The 10,603-nt window shown below is 34.2% G+C and overlaps 1 long non-coding RNA gene across 5 annotated transcripts; it reads left to right on the top strand.

Annotated features, from left to right (window-relative positions):
- The first annotated feature begins 758 nt into the window (after positions 1 to 758).
- LOC107877694 lies at positions 759 to 10,144 on the top strand. 5 transcript variants are annotated; one of them, XR_007057589.1, is made up of 8 exons: positions 759 to 1,020; positions 1,701 to 1,896; positions 2,113 to 7,547; positions 7,650 to 7,862; positions 7,939 to 8,031; positions 8,104 to 8,205; positions 8,311 to 8,661; positions 9,889 to 10,144. It is a non-coding gene; the product is annotated as an uncharacterized LOC107877694 (long non-coding RNA). The 5 variants fall into 5 exon arrangements; XR_007057588.1 differs by having other exon boundaries at positions 2,113 to 7,210; positions 7,313 to 7,862; positions 9,889 to 10,123; XR_007057591.1 differs by having other exon boundaries at positions 764 to 1,020; positions 2,113 to 2,235; positions 3,853 to 7,862; positions 9,889 to 10,123.
- Positions 10,145 to 10,603: the final 459 nt, after the last annotated feature.

Genomic DNA, 10,603 nt, shown 5'->3' with positions numbered 1-10,603 from the left:
CAAGTCATTAATATAAATAGCCTGTCCGTTGTGGAGGTTACCCACGGGTGTTACCACGAAATTACTTCTCTCTCTCTCCTCAAGAACTCTCTCAAGTATTCTTCATCCTCTCTATAAATTTAGTGTGTGTGAACTGCTAATCAATCCTAATAGACTGGCACTCCTTTGGGTCTAGACCACCACTCCTGACATAAATGCCACTACTCTGAGTCGTGGTCCCATACAGAGATCATCCGCTCAATGAAAACATCAATATAATAGACCAAATGGGAGAGCCAACTCAAAAGACTAGTTTAATAGGTAGAGAACTCATTCAGTCTCAATTTATTCAAAAGATGTTTCACCAATATCTTTTGTATTTCTACATTTTCTTCGTCTTTATCCATTGACGTGAAATTGCAATAATATGAATCTTTCATTAAAATCCTTATTGATTTTTCTTTTTTTGACGTTTGAGGTTAAAAGATCTGCTAAAATTGAATATGGATTAGATCCTTCAAGAAAGAAAAAAAAATACAATTTTAACATTTTGATCTCAAAATACTACAAAAAATGGGTTTAATTGCGGGCGTTATTTTAACCCCTGCAAAATTATATTAAATGCAAGGATTAAAAATCCGTCACTAAAAATTATATAATATTCGGCGGTTTAAACCTCCGCTATATATAAAAAAAAATTATGTAGTTTGTGGGGGTTTTAACACCTGTTATTCATTGCCAAAAATAGGGGTCCAAATTATATAATTTGTGGAGGTTTTAACCCCCGCTATCTATAAAAAAAATACCACAGTATTTCCCTTTTATTTCCCCCAAAAACATTTGTCTCTCTCTCACTTTCCCCAAAAAATTGTCTCTCTCTTACTTTCCCCAAATCATGAAGTTCAATGTGAAGACGAACAACTACTTCATCAGTGGATATTTGTGAAGATGAACAAGAATTCCAACAGTGGACGTAATCTTTTCAGAAGCCAGAATCAGATGACAACACCCCTTCATCAGGTTCAATGTTCTCTTGAAAAGGTAAAGCATAAGTTCTATTTAACCATCCTTACGCCTGTACCTTGCTGTTTTCACTGTACTTTTTACGAGGAAACAAGAATATCCCAGAAATTATAGAAATTTCAGATGATGAAGAAGATTCCCATAGCATTACGTCCTTAGAGAAATCTAGCACTATCTCCCAATTTAGATATCTCTATTGTATGACTGGTTTTTTGTGTGGAAGTAAACTTTTGCTTCTTTTTAGTTTGTTCAAACTAACCAAGCTACTTGCTAGCTAGGTTAAATGGAACTTTGTAATTTTATTCCAGTTTTGTAATCCTCCTAAAACTGGCAAAGGGGCTTATGGATTAGATTTTGACTTTGCTTAGATTAGAATATCTTGGCTTATTGATGTGAGGATACTCTGATATAACTACAAATTTTTTGTCAATTAACTGCAATTTGAAGCACTATGTCTTGGCGGATGATCCACTTTGTGGGAATACACTAGGTATGTTATATTGTTGTTGTCGTCGTCCCACGATACCATGTATAGACATTGTATTGCTGGTGTTGGTTGCAATGTACAAAAATGCATATGAAGAGTTAAACCAATTGGAAATGTAACCCTTTCATTCTGCAAAAGGAAATTGTGAAGATACTACAATAGAACTTTAACATGCATAAACTCACCCTTATGTTGCTTCTTGATGTATCAGGTTTACGGTATTTTTTAAGCTGTTACCTCTTCTGGCCGTGGTTACGATTCCTTTATTGAAGGTCGAAAAGATCAGCCAAGCGATTAGTACACGCAACCTTACCATAGAAAACTCAACTACATTATCAAGACCTGTTGCCACCTTGTCTTTCAGTGCAACAGCTGCATTTGAAGTTCGAAGTTCATCAAGAATATAGGTACCTTCTTTAGTGTGTTACTTGTAATATATCTTATGCAAAGATAGAGCATGATCAAGCTGCTTAGTACAGTCGAGTAAGAATGACTATCACGGTGATGCAGAACAACAAAGAGATTATCTTGATAAACCTTCATAAGTTTTTAGAGTATTTCCCAATGGTGGACAAGCAAACACTCTTTGCACATTTAGACTAACCAGTACTTGCTTTTTTCAGGTTGGATTCAAAGAAGGGACAATGACGCTTAAGCCACCGGCAGAGAATATGGAAATATTAGGCCAAAACATAAGTTTGAATCCTGAGACTTGCTAGTAAGATATGTGAGAGATAGTTCAGAATGTACTACTTTCGTTTTAACTTTATGATGTTTTGGAAATGTATGTGACCTCTCCTTTTATGTAGGATATGTGAGAAATATTTTCCTTTTCATACTCTAGGAAATAAATCAAACATAGAAAATATGTGATTGCATAAAATTGTTAAGACCCACTCAGAAAAATTTCCAATGTGGAGCAAATTTAGGACAAGACTCGAACTTGTTCCCCACATTACCCAGTTGAGATGAAAAGACGAGTAACTCCATCAGTCAATGAGGTTTTGCCTTCGAGTTTGTCTAGTTAAAATTTTTGACTTAATTCTCTCTTATTGTCTCTTATAATGTGTCTGAAATATGGGGACTCTATTTTCTTCTCTTTTAGCACATACTGCTTTCAATTTTCTGCAATATTCATATGGCATGTGATTAGGTTTCTTTCAATTGTGATGAAGAGAAAGAAAAAGGTCCATGCCATTGTTTCCTTTTTTTGGACTCTTCTATGTGATATTCATTCCCGGTCAGCTTTTATGAAGAGGTCAAGAGGAAATTCTTGCTTTCTTTCCTCCAAACAGAATTCTGAACCATAAATTAATTGGAAAGTAAAATTTTGTTTATTGAAATATTGTTAAATAATAAAAAAACTGGAGGACATCCTGGCCATTGACAAACCCATAGTTTTCTTACAATGTTACAAGTCTGCCTTAGGCTATTTCTAGGTTTCCTCTGATTCCTATCTATTTGAATGTTGAACTGATATCATTAACTTGATATCCATTTTCCATTTTGAGAACATGGTAGTTTATAATTTATTGTTGCTAATAGTAATTTGAGCAAAGTTCCTGCTGTCTTTATTTTTCTTTGGCTTGTGACGTAGACAAGAAATGTCTTCTTTAAGATAGAACTTTGGATGTTGCTGGATTGATCTTCAACTTCTGAAACTTGTTCAAAGAGTCATGTTTATTTTCAAATGATTCATGATGAACAGATGTTGGAAATTACTTAGATCTTGGACAAAATTGTGGACATAGATTCTGGTTCATTTCATTATTAAGTTCTTGTACTCCCGTTAGTTTTCTTTGGGGATTTGGATTGTTTTACTTGAGCCAAGCTCTATCTTGAGGTGAATCACAATTTGAAGGTTAGCTTCTTCATTCTTATTATTGTGTAATTGGGATGTGCTTATTATGTTATGTTTTAGCTATGCTTGGGGCCAATGACCATGTAAACCAACATTTTCCATTCTTGAACTTAGTAAATAATGCTTGTATAACATAACATTATCCTAGTTGTACTGCCTTATTCGACATTATTATTTACTCTATGATTCAATCACTACGTTTCGAATTGTGTGCTATTAGTGTGGGAATTTCTTAGTTACCAAATAAATAGATGTACTGATTATGGTTGAACTTAGTAAATAATATTTGTATAACATAACATTACCAAATAAATAGATGTCGTTGAACTTATTTTCTATGTCTGTAAAGTTAGTCGAGTTGTGGAAAAATTGATCCAGACATCATAATTATATGTTAGAGTAATTTTTCATAAGATATTTTGTTATGTACGTACTTTGATAGAGTTCATTAATTTATTTATTTTCTATTACGTTCACTTTTCTTATTTATGAAATCTTATAGGTGATATTTAGCATATTCATCAAATTCTTCAATGGATAGATCTTGGATTGGAATGCCAAGAAACACACCAGAGTATTTTCTTGGTTTGAATCAGTTTCTAGATTTTGCATTTACCAATGAAGTTATAGGAGATAAAATAAAGTGCCCATGTCCTATATGTGGTTTCAAAAAGTGGCAAACAAAAGAAGTGGTGTTTCACCATTTGATGAATAAGGATTTCCCTAAACATTATGTCACTTGGGTTGTGCATGGGGAAACAGATGTTTTGCCTAATTCCAGAAACATAGAGGTCACTCAAGATGCACAACCTTTTGAAAATCCTATTGAATTATTGATTAATGAAGCATTCGGGGGTTTAAGGCATGAGACTGTTAATGCAGGTTCGTCATAAGTAGCGGGAGAAGAAGAAATTTTACATGATTTGTCTGGTTCAAATAACAAAGATTATTTTGAATTGCTTAAAGATGGAAGCGAAGATTTGTATGAAGGATCCAAGTATTCAAAGTTGGAACTTTTGTTAAAGTTTTATCACATAAAGTGTTTGTCTGGATTAAGTGATAAGGGAATGGCTATGCTGCTAGATCTACTCAGGGATGCATTTAAATTTGCAAAGATCCCTATATCTTTTTATGAGGATAAGAAAACCATCAACAAGTTGTGCCTTGATTATATCAAGATAGATACTTGCCGAAATGATTGCATGTTGTACTGGGAAGATGATGTTAATGCAGAATCATGCAAGTACTTTCACACTTCTAGATGGAAGTTTGAGAAGGATAGCAATCTTGATTATGCTCCTAGTACAAGTAAGAAATAAAAAAAGAAGCAAGAGAAGCCTGCAAAAGTTTTGCGCTACTTTCCATTAAAACCAAGATTACAAAGACTGTTTATGTCCTCTAAAATTGCAGAGCATATGAGATGGAATGCAACGGATCATAACAAAAATGGGATATTAAGGCACCCTCGAGATGGTGAAGCATGGAAAAGGCTTAATACCAATTATCCCGAATTTGCTTTTGATCCTCAAAATGTTCGATTAGGACTAGCTAGTGATGGTTCAATCCTTTTGGAGCAACGAGTACTAACTATAGCATTTGGCCAGTGGTTGTGTTTCCATACAATCTTCCTCCTTGGTTGTGTATGAAACAATAAAAATTTTTCCTCTCAATGATCATTCCAGGTCCACGTACAGTAAGGAATTGTATGAACTGGCATTTGATTCTCCTTCTGATTGCGTTTGTTTTCCAGTTTGTGAACTACCTCCTTTTGATTCAGAGCTTTCTGCTTATGAGACTATATTATAGTACTGAAGTGTGCCTTTCTGAGAGTGGTAAAAGTTTCTTTGCACAAGATGACAGATGATATTGTATCATTCTGTAAGTCCAAAGAGCAAAATTGAATAGTTCAAACCAAGAGCAAAGAATCTGGTAAACACCCTACCCCTTACCCCCGTGATTGTTACCGATCATCTTCCTCTAAATCTTGTTATAAATCTCTGGATGCCAGCAAAATCTGATACTGTCTTCACTTTAGAGAAGCTACCTTGCTTCTTGGTCTCAATGTAATGGACTAGGAATTTGCTCTGTTCATCACCATTTGTCTGCAGCAACATGATAAAAGGGATAGTTAATAAGGAAATATAAAATATTGGGAGGACAAAACAACCATGCCTAGCATATAACACTTTCTCAAAAGCTCAGAAACTTTCCCTTTTTCCATCAGGATCCAGAATGACAAGTTAAACAGGAAAGATAAAAAAGCTTGATCCAGAACATGGATAGTTACCTCAAATGCAAAGAAACTGCCAGGTTTCAACATTGAAACAACTCCATCGCAGAGATGGATAAGGTCATTCATACCACTTACCCATCGTCTAATGCTAGTCTAGGTTCATGTCTACCAACTTCAGCTTGTAATCCACCAATATCTTTGTTTGGAATATATGGTGGATATTTTTTTTAGAAATATCATCTATTTAAATATCTCCTAATGTTTAAATATACCAGGTATTATACGTATGCCTCATAATATTTGATACAATAAAAAGGTTGTATGGAGTAATCTTCTTTGTAGGTTTTTAGCATAACTTTTTCACTATGTATTTGTTTTATATACTAGTTTTTTTATATGTTTTTCTTGGGCTGAGGGTCTATCGGAAACAACCTCTCTACCCTCACAAGTTAGGGGTAAGGCTGCATATACACCTCCCTCCCTAGACCCCACTTTTGAGATTACACTAGTATGATGTTGTAAATAACTTATTTTAGTTAATGAAAAAGGATCTGTAGGGTTTTGTTCTTTGTTTAGCTGTTCCATACTGCACACTATAGATTATGAGCTCCTCAATAAATGGAAAGGGAAAAAATAAAGAGAAAAAGCGTAAGACAGAAGAGAGCATATGCTTTATAGGTCTGAGAGCTTTGAGCATATGCAAGACAGAAGACAGAAGAGAGCATATACTTCATAGGTCTGAGAAAAAGCGCAACACCTTTGTATTCTTTAGTTTTCAAGGACTTTAGTATAGGTCTGAGAGCTTTGCGTTTTAGCCCAAATTACTTTCATAGCTCTACCTTCATATATCTTCTTCCAACACCTTCTACTAGAGCAAGAAAACCAGTATGAGTAGTCTACTGTTGCTTATAATTATTTAATTAATATGCGTTAGTGAAGTCTACTGTAGTTGTGCTATAGTGTTACTACTGTGAGGTGTAACTTCCCAGATGTCATCTTACTAATCACTACATTGTTTACTGAAGATATGCCAAGGTTCAACCAGTTACCGAAAAAGAAAAAACTAGGTCCGTTGGAATCTACATCACAAGGTACTGAATCAACACCTATTTTTCTGGAAAAAACAAATTTGTCTCCACCAATTCAGCATGCTCCACAAACATCTCGACCAGTTTATTCAGCATCCCATCCAACTTCTATAGATCAGGACACTTCACATCCGGGTTCGACAATTTTCCCTGAATCACAACCATCTCTGTCAGTTCACTTGACATCACATCCATCTTCTATTGATTGGGACTCAGTGGAGCTATCTCCTGTTGGTCGGGACTTATCACAGCCAGCTCCTGTTGGTCGGGACTCATCACAGCCATTTTCTGTGGGTCGAGACTCATCACATCATATCCAGTTGGTCGGAACTTATCACAACTATCTCGATCAGTTCACTCTACATCACATCTTCGTCTGGAAAATCAAGACTCATCATAGTCATCTCAGTCAGTTCATTCTATATCACATTCAACTCCAACAACTCAGGACTCATCAAAACCAGCTCCAACAGATGAGGCTGCACCCCAAAAACGTTCTAGACGTGAATCGAATATGCATTGGGTCATAGACACAATAGGTAAATACTTCATACTATCAATATATATTCAACAAACCTTTCTAAGCCAATTTAATGTCTCTCATAGCTTCACCCAATCTTTTTTCTTATAACAAATTCAAGAAATAATGTCAAGAAAATCAAAGTGAAAGCTATGGAAGTACTGAATTTAACTGGTGAAGAATGTATTGTGGTTAAGTTTGATGTTTATGATGAACCATTTGGGGAAGCACGTAGCCTACTTTCGCGCTTTTGTGGAATATTAGCGTGTGACTGCTCTTTATTTCCAATCAACTTTGAGAAATGGTCGAGTTTACCTATAACATACTTTAACCGCGTCTTCGAACATATTATAAAGGTATTTGCTCTAAAATCTGATGACTATACCATTGGTTAATTTTGTTGTTGAATTTTATATTTGCATGTTGTAAAAAAGCTAACAAAAATTTTCATTTTGAAGCCCAAATTCTTCTTTAACACAGCCGAATCAATTGTTCGATGACATGTTTCTTTATCTATTGAAAAAAAGTGGGCTGCAAATAAGATTAACACGTGGAATAAAGTTGATGATCCACTTAAAAGTAAAGCTCAGATTTTGGATAAGGTGCTTGATGGGATGCCACCGGATCAATGAGTTTCTTTTATTGAATACAATTTTAAAGAATTAACAAAGGTATTTATGTAAATGAATTTCTTTATAGTTGTATAATTATTTTTTTCTAATTGAGGTTTAAATATATTTTTGTAAGAAAATGCGTCAAAGGAACCGTGAAAATCGACAGAAACGGACAATTCCACACACTGGTGGCTCCAAAGCCAATGCTACAAGAAGCGCTGAAATGGTGAGTGAATTAACCTCGAATGTAATTATTCCTACGTAGTAAATTATTTTGATTATGTTTTTTAATTTATAGATGCCCGAGACAGGACAATGGCCTGGACAAGCACAAATGTACATTGCTACTCATAAGAATCAAGATGGAGTATATCTTAATGAAGCGACAAAAGAAATATGTGTGAGTTATTCTTATGTGACATAAATTCTTTAGAGTAATCAACCACGGTATGCCAAATAAATTTCTATTTTTAATTTATTTTGACAACACATTTTCTATATGCAGGAAAAAATTGAGTCAGGATTGACCCAAAGTACCATAGATGAGTCAAGTTTCGCCAAACGATGCTGTTGGTAAGGTTCTAGGACCAGAGCACTCTGGAAGGATGAGATGCTTGGGATTAGGAGCTGTTCCTATTAGAGTTTTTAAACAAGATAGACCTCATTTTAGTGGTACAAGTTCTTAAAGTAGTGGAGGTTCTTATTCGTTTCAATGTCGAGAAAACTTTGCTCAAATGATGAATTCTCACAATCAGATAATGAATGCTTTGAGGCATATATGATAATGAAAGAAGGAACGATACCAGAATAATTTGCGGGGCTCTTTGATTCTCCTTAAATGGTTTCTCCCACAGCAGTAAGTAAAGTTCTTGTTACTTCTTTTTTGAGGCCATTTGTTCTGTTGTGTCCTTACCTTATCAGTTCTGGCATTGACTTCACCAACATGACTGTTCAGTTCTACCCCATCCATAACCTTAATATGATCAGCAGAGATGTTAGCTGCGTTATTGTGTAAAGTTGTTTCTTATGTGAATTATTGTTGGCTGGAAAACAACATTGATTTTCTTCATAGGTGTCTGTCCACTAAAGTGAAGAGCTGTAGTCCAAAAATCAGAAGCTTTAACTCCCATAATCATCATCCCTCCTCTTAACATTGCAAGCTTTTGATTTTTGAATTGTCTATCTAGCTAGCAGAAAATAAAATCTTACTGCATGTGATTAAGTAAAAAGTGTGTGTACAAGTATATATGAGAGCTAATGAGCTAAAAGAGAAACAAAAAATGGTGGTAGAGTGAATTAGTTATAGAAAACTTGGATACAAATATTTGTAAAATTTATGTACTATTAAATAGTAAAATGTAATTTATGAAATAACCAATTACATTCAACAACATATAAATTATTGACACTGGAGTTCATGAGAATATGGACTAATTCCACCTTCTTTGAATATTTATTAAGAATGCTGTTAATTCAGACCCTAGTTAGAGAGTTTGAAAATTTTCATACCTACAAAACAACAAGCTATGAGTTTAAGGCATCTGATCCACTTGTAACAAGGCATGAGGAATGAAAAAATAGTCGAAATTAGCTGGTTATGTGCCTGAAACAGAGATAGCTCTGTATGAAATTCATTAAGCTTTGCTTCAGCAAATTTATAAAAGGAATATTGTTGTTAGAGATATTGCTCATGCAAAGATTATTGGTGACACATTAGGAGCACTTACAGCATAGAGACCGGGGAAATTTCACTGAGGATGTTATGTCTCATTTATGTTATTGAATAGGTTCCTGGACTATTGCTCGATTGGTATGTTTTCCTAGTTGACTGAACTCCTATGTCATATTAAAAAAGTTGAAGAATATGATCTATGATTTAAAATAGGACAGTGATGCAGCTTTTAATATCTTCAAATAGAACAGTGATGCAATAAAAATTCTATTGGTAGTTGATAAGCTACAATTACTTTTCACTAGTGAAAAAAAAAACTTATTGTTAAAGCATGGTGTTCATATAACTTCTTCTTTATAATAAGGACTGAAAGTTTATCGATTTGTTCTTATACTTTGCATTTTTATGTAGCCAAGTGATGCGGCTAGTGGACCCATTTCACTTATGGATGCAAGGAGATCACGTAATGATAATGATCCTAATGACAATCTTTGATTTCGTTGCATTTGTCTTGGATATTCATTTATGATGATGTAATTGTATGGTTGGAGTGAATCTTAGAATATTGAAGGTTTTTTGTTTAAATTTGATTTTGTAGTTTGAAGATACTAGTTAATGTTGAAAATTTAGAGTTTGAAGATGTTAATATTGAAAATTTAATTTTGAAGTTTAATGTTCAATGTAGTTTTGATATGCTTGTCAATTACAATGTTTAATTACTCGGTTGTATTAATGATATATGAATTCAATAAATATTGGATTGTAGGTTATGCCTAAATGAACAATTAAATTTGAGCTAAAATTAAAATCTAGATATTGAAAATTGATGGGCCATACTAAATTTAAAAAAAAATAATTGCGGAGGTTTAAACCCCCGCAAGTTTTAAATAAAAATTTATTATAAAAAGAATTAAATTTTGAATTACGGGGGTCAATAACCGCTGCAAAATAATTATTGGAGTCGGAAAAAAATCGCAGCAAATCATTTGTGACGGCTCGTATTCTGGAGGTTTTGAGAACCGTCGTAATTACATTTTGAACCCCCGCAAATCATAAAATTAACCCCTGCAATTTGGCCTTTTTTTGTAGTGAAAGTTCTAATTATCATAAAATCCAACACTAATTA

This window comes from Capsicum annuum, chromosome 7 (genome assembly GCF_002878395.1).
Source record: "Capsicum annuum cultivar UCD-10X-F1 chromosome 7, UCD10Xv1.1, whole genome shotgun sequence".
NCBI lineage: Eukaryota > Viridiplantae > Streptophyta > Magnoliopsida > Solanales > Solanaceae > Capsicum > Capsicum annuum.
Note: the sequence above shows the minus strand (reverse complement) of the source record. Positions and strands in the feature narration are given on the sequence as shown.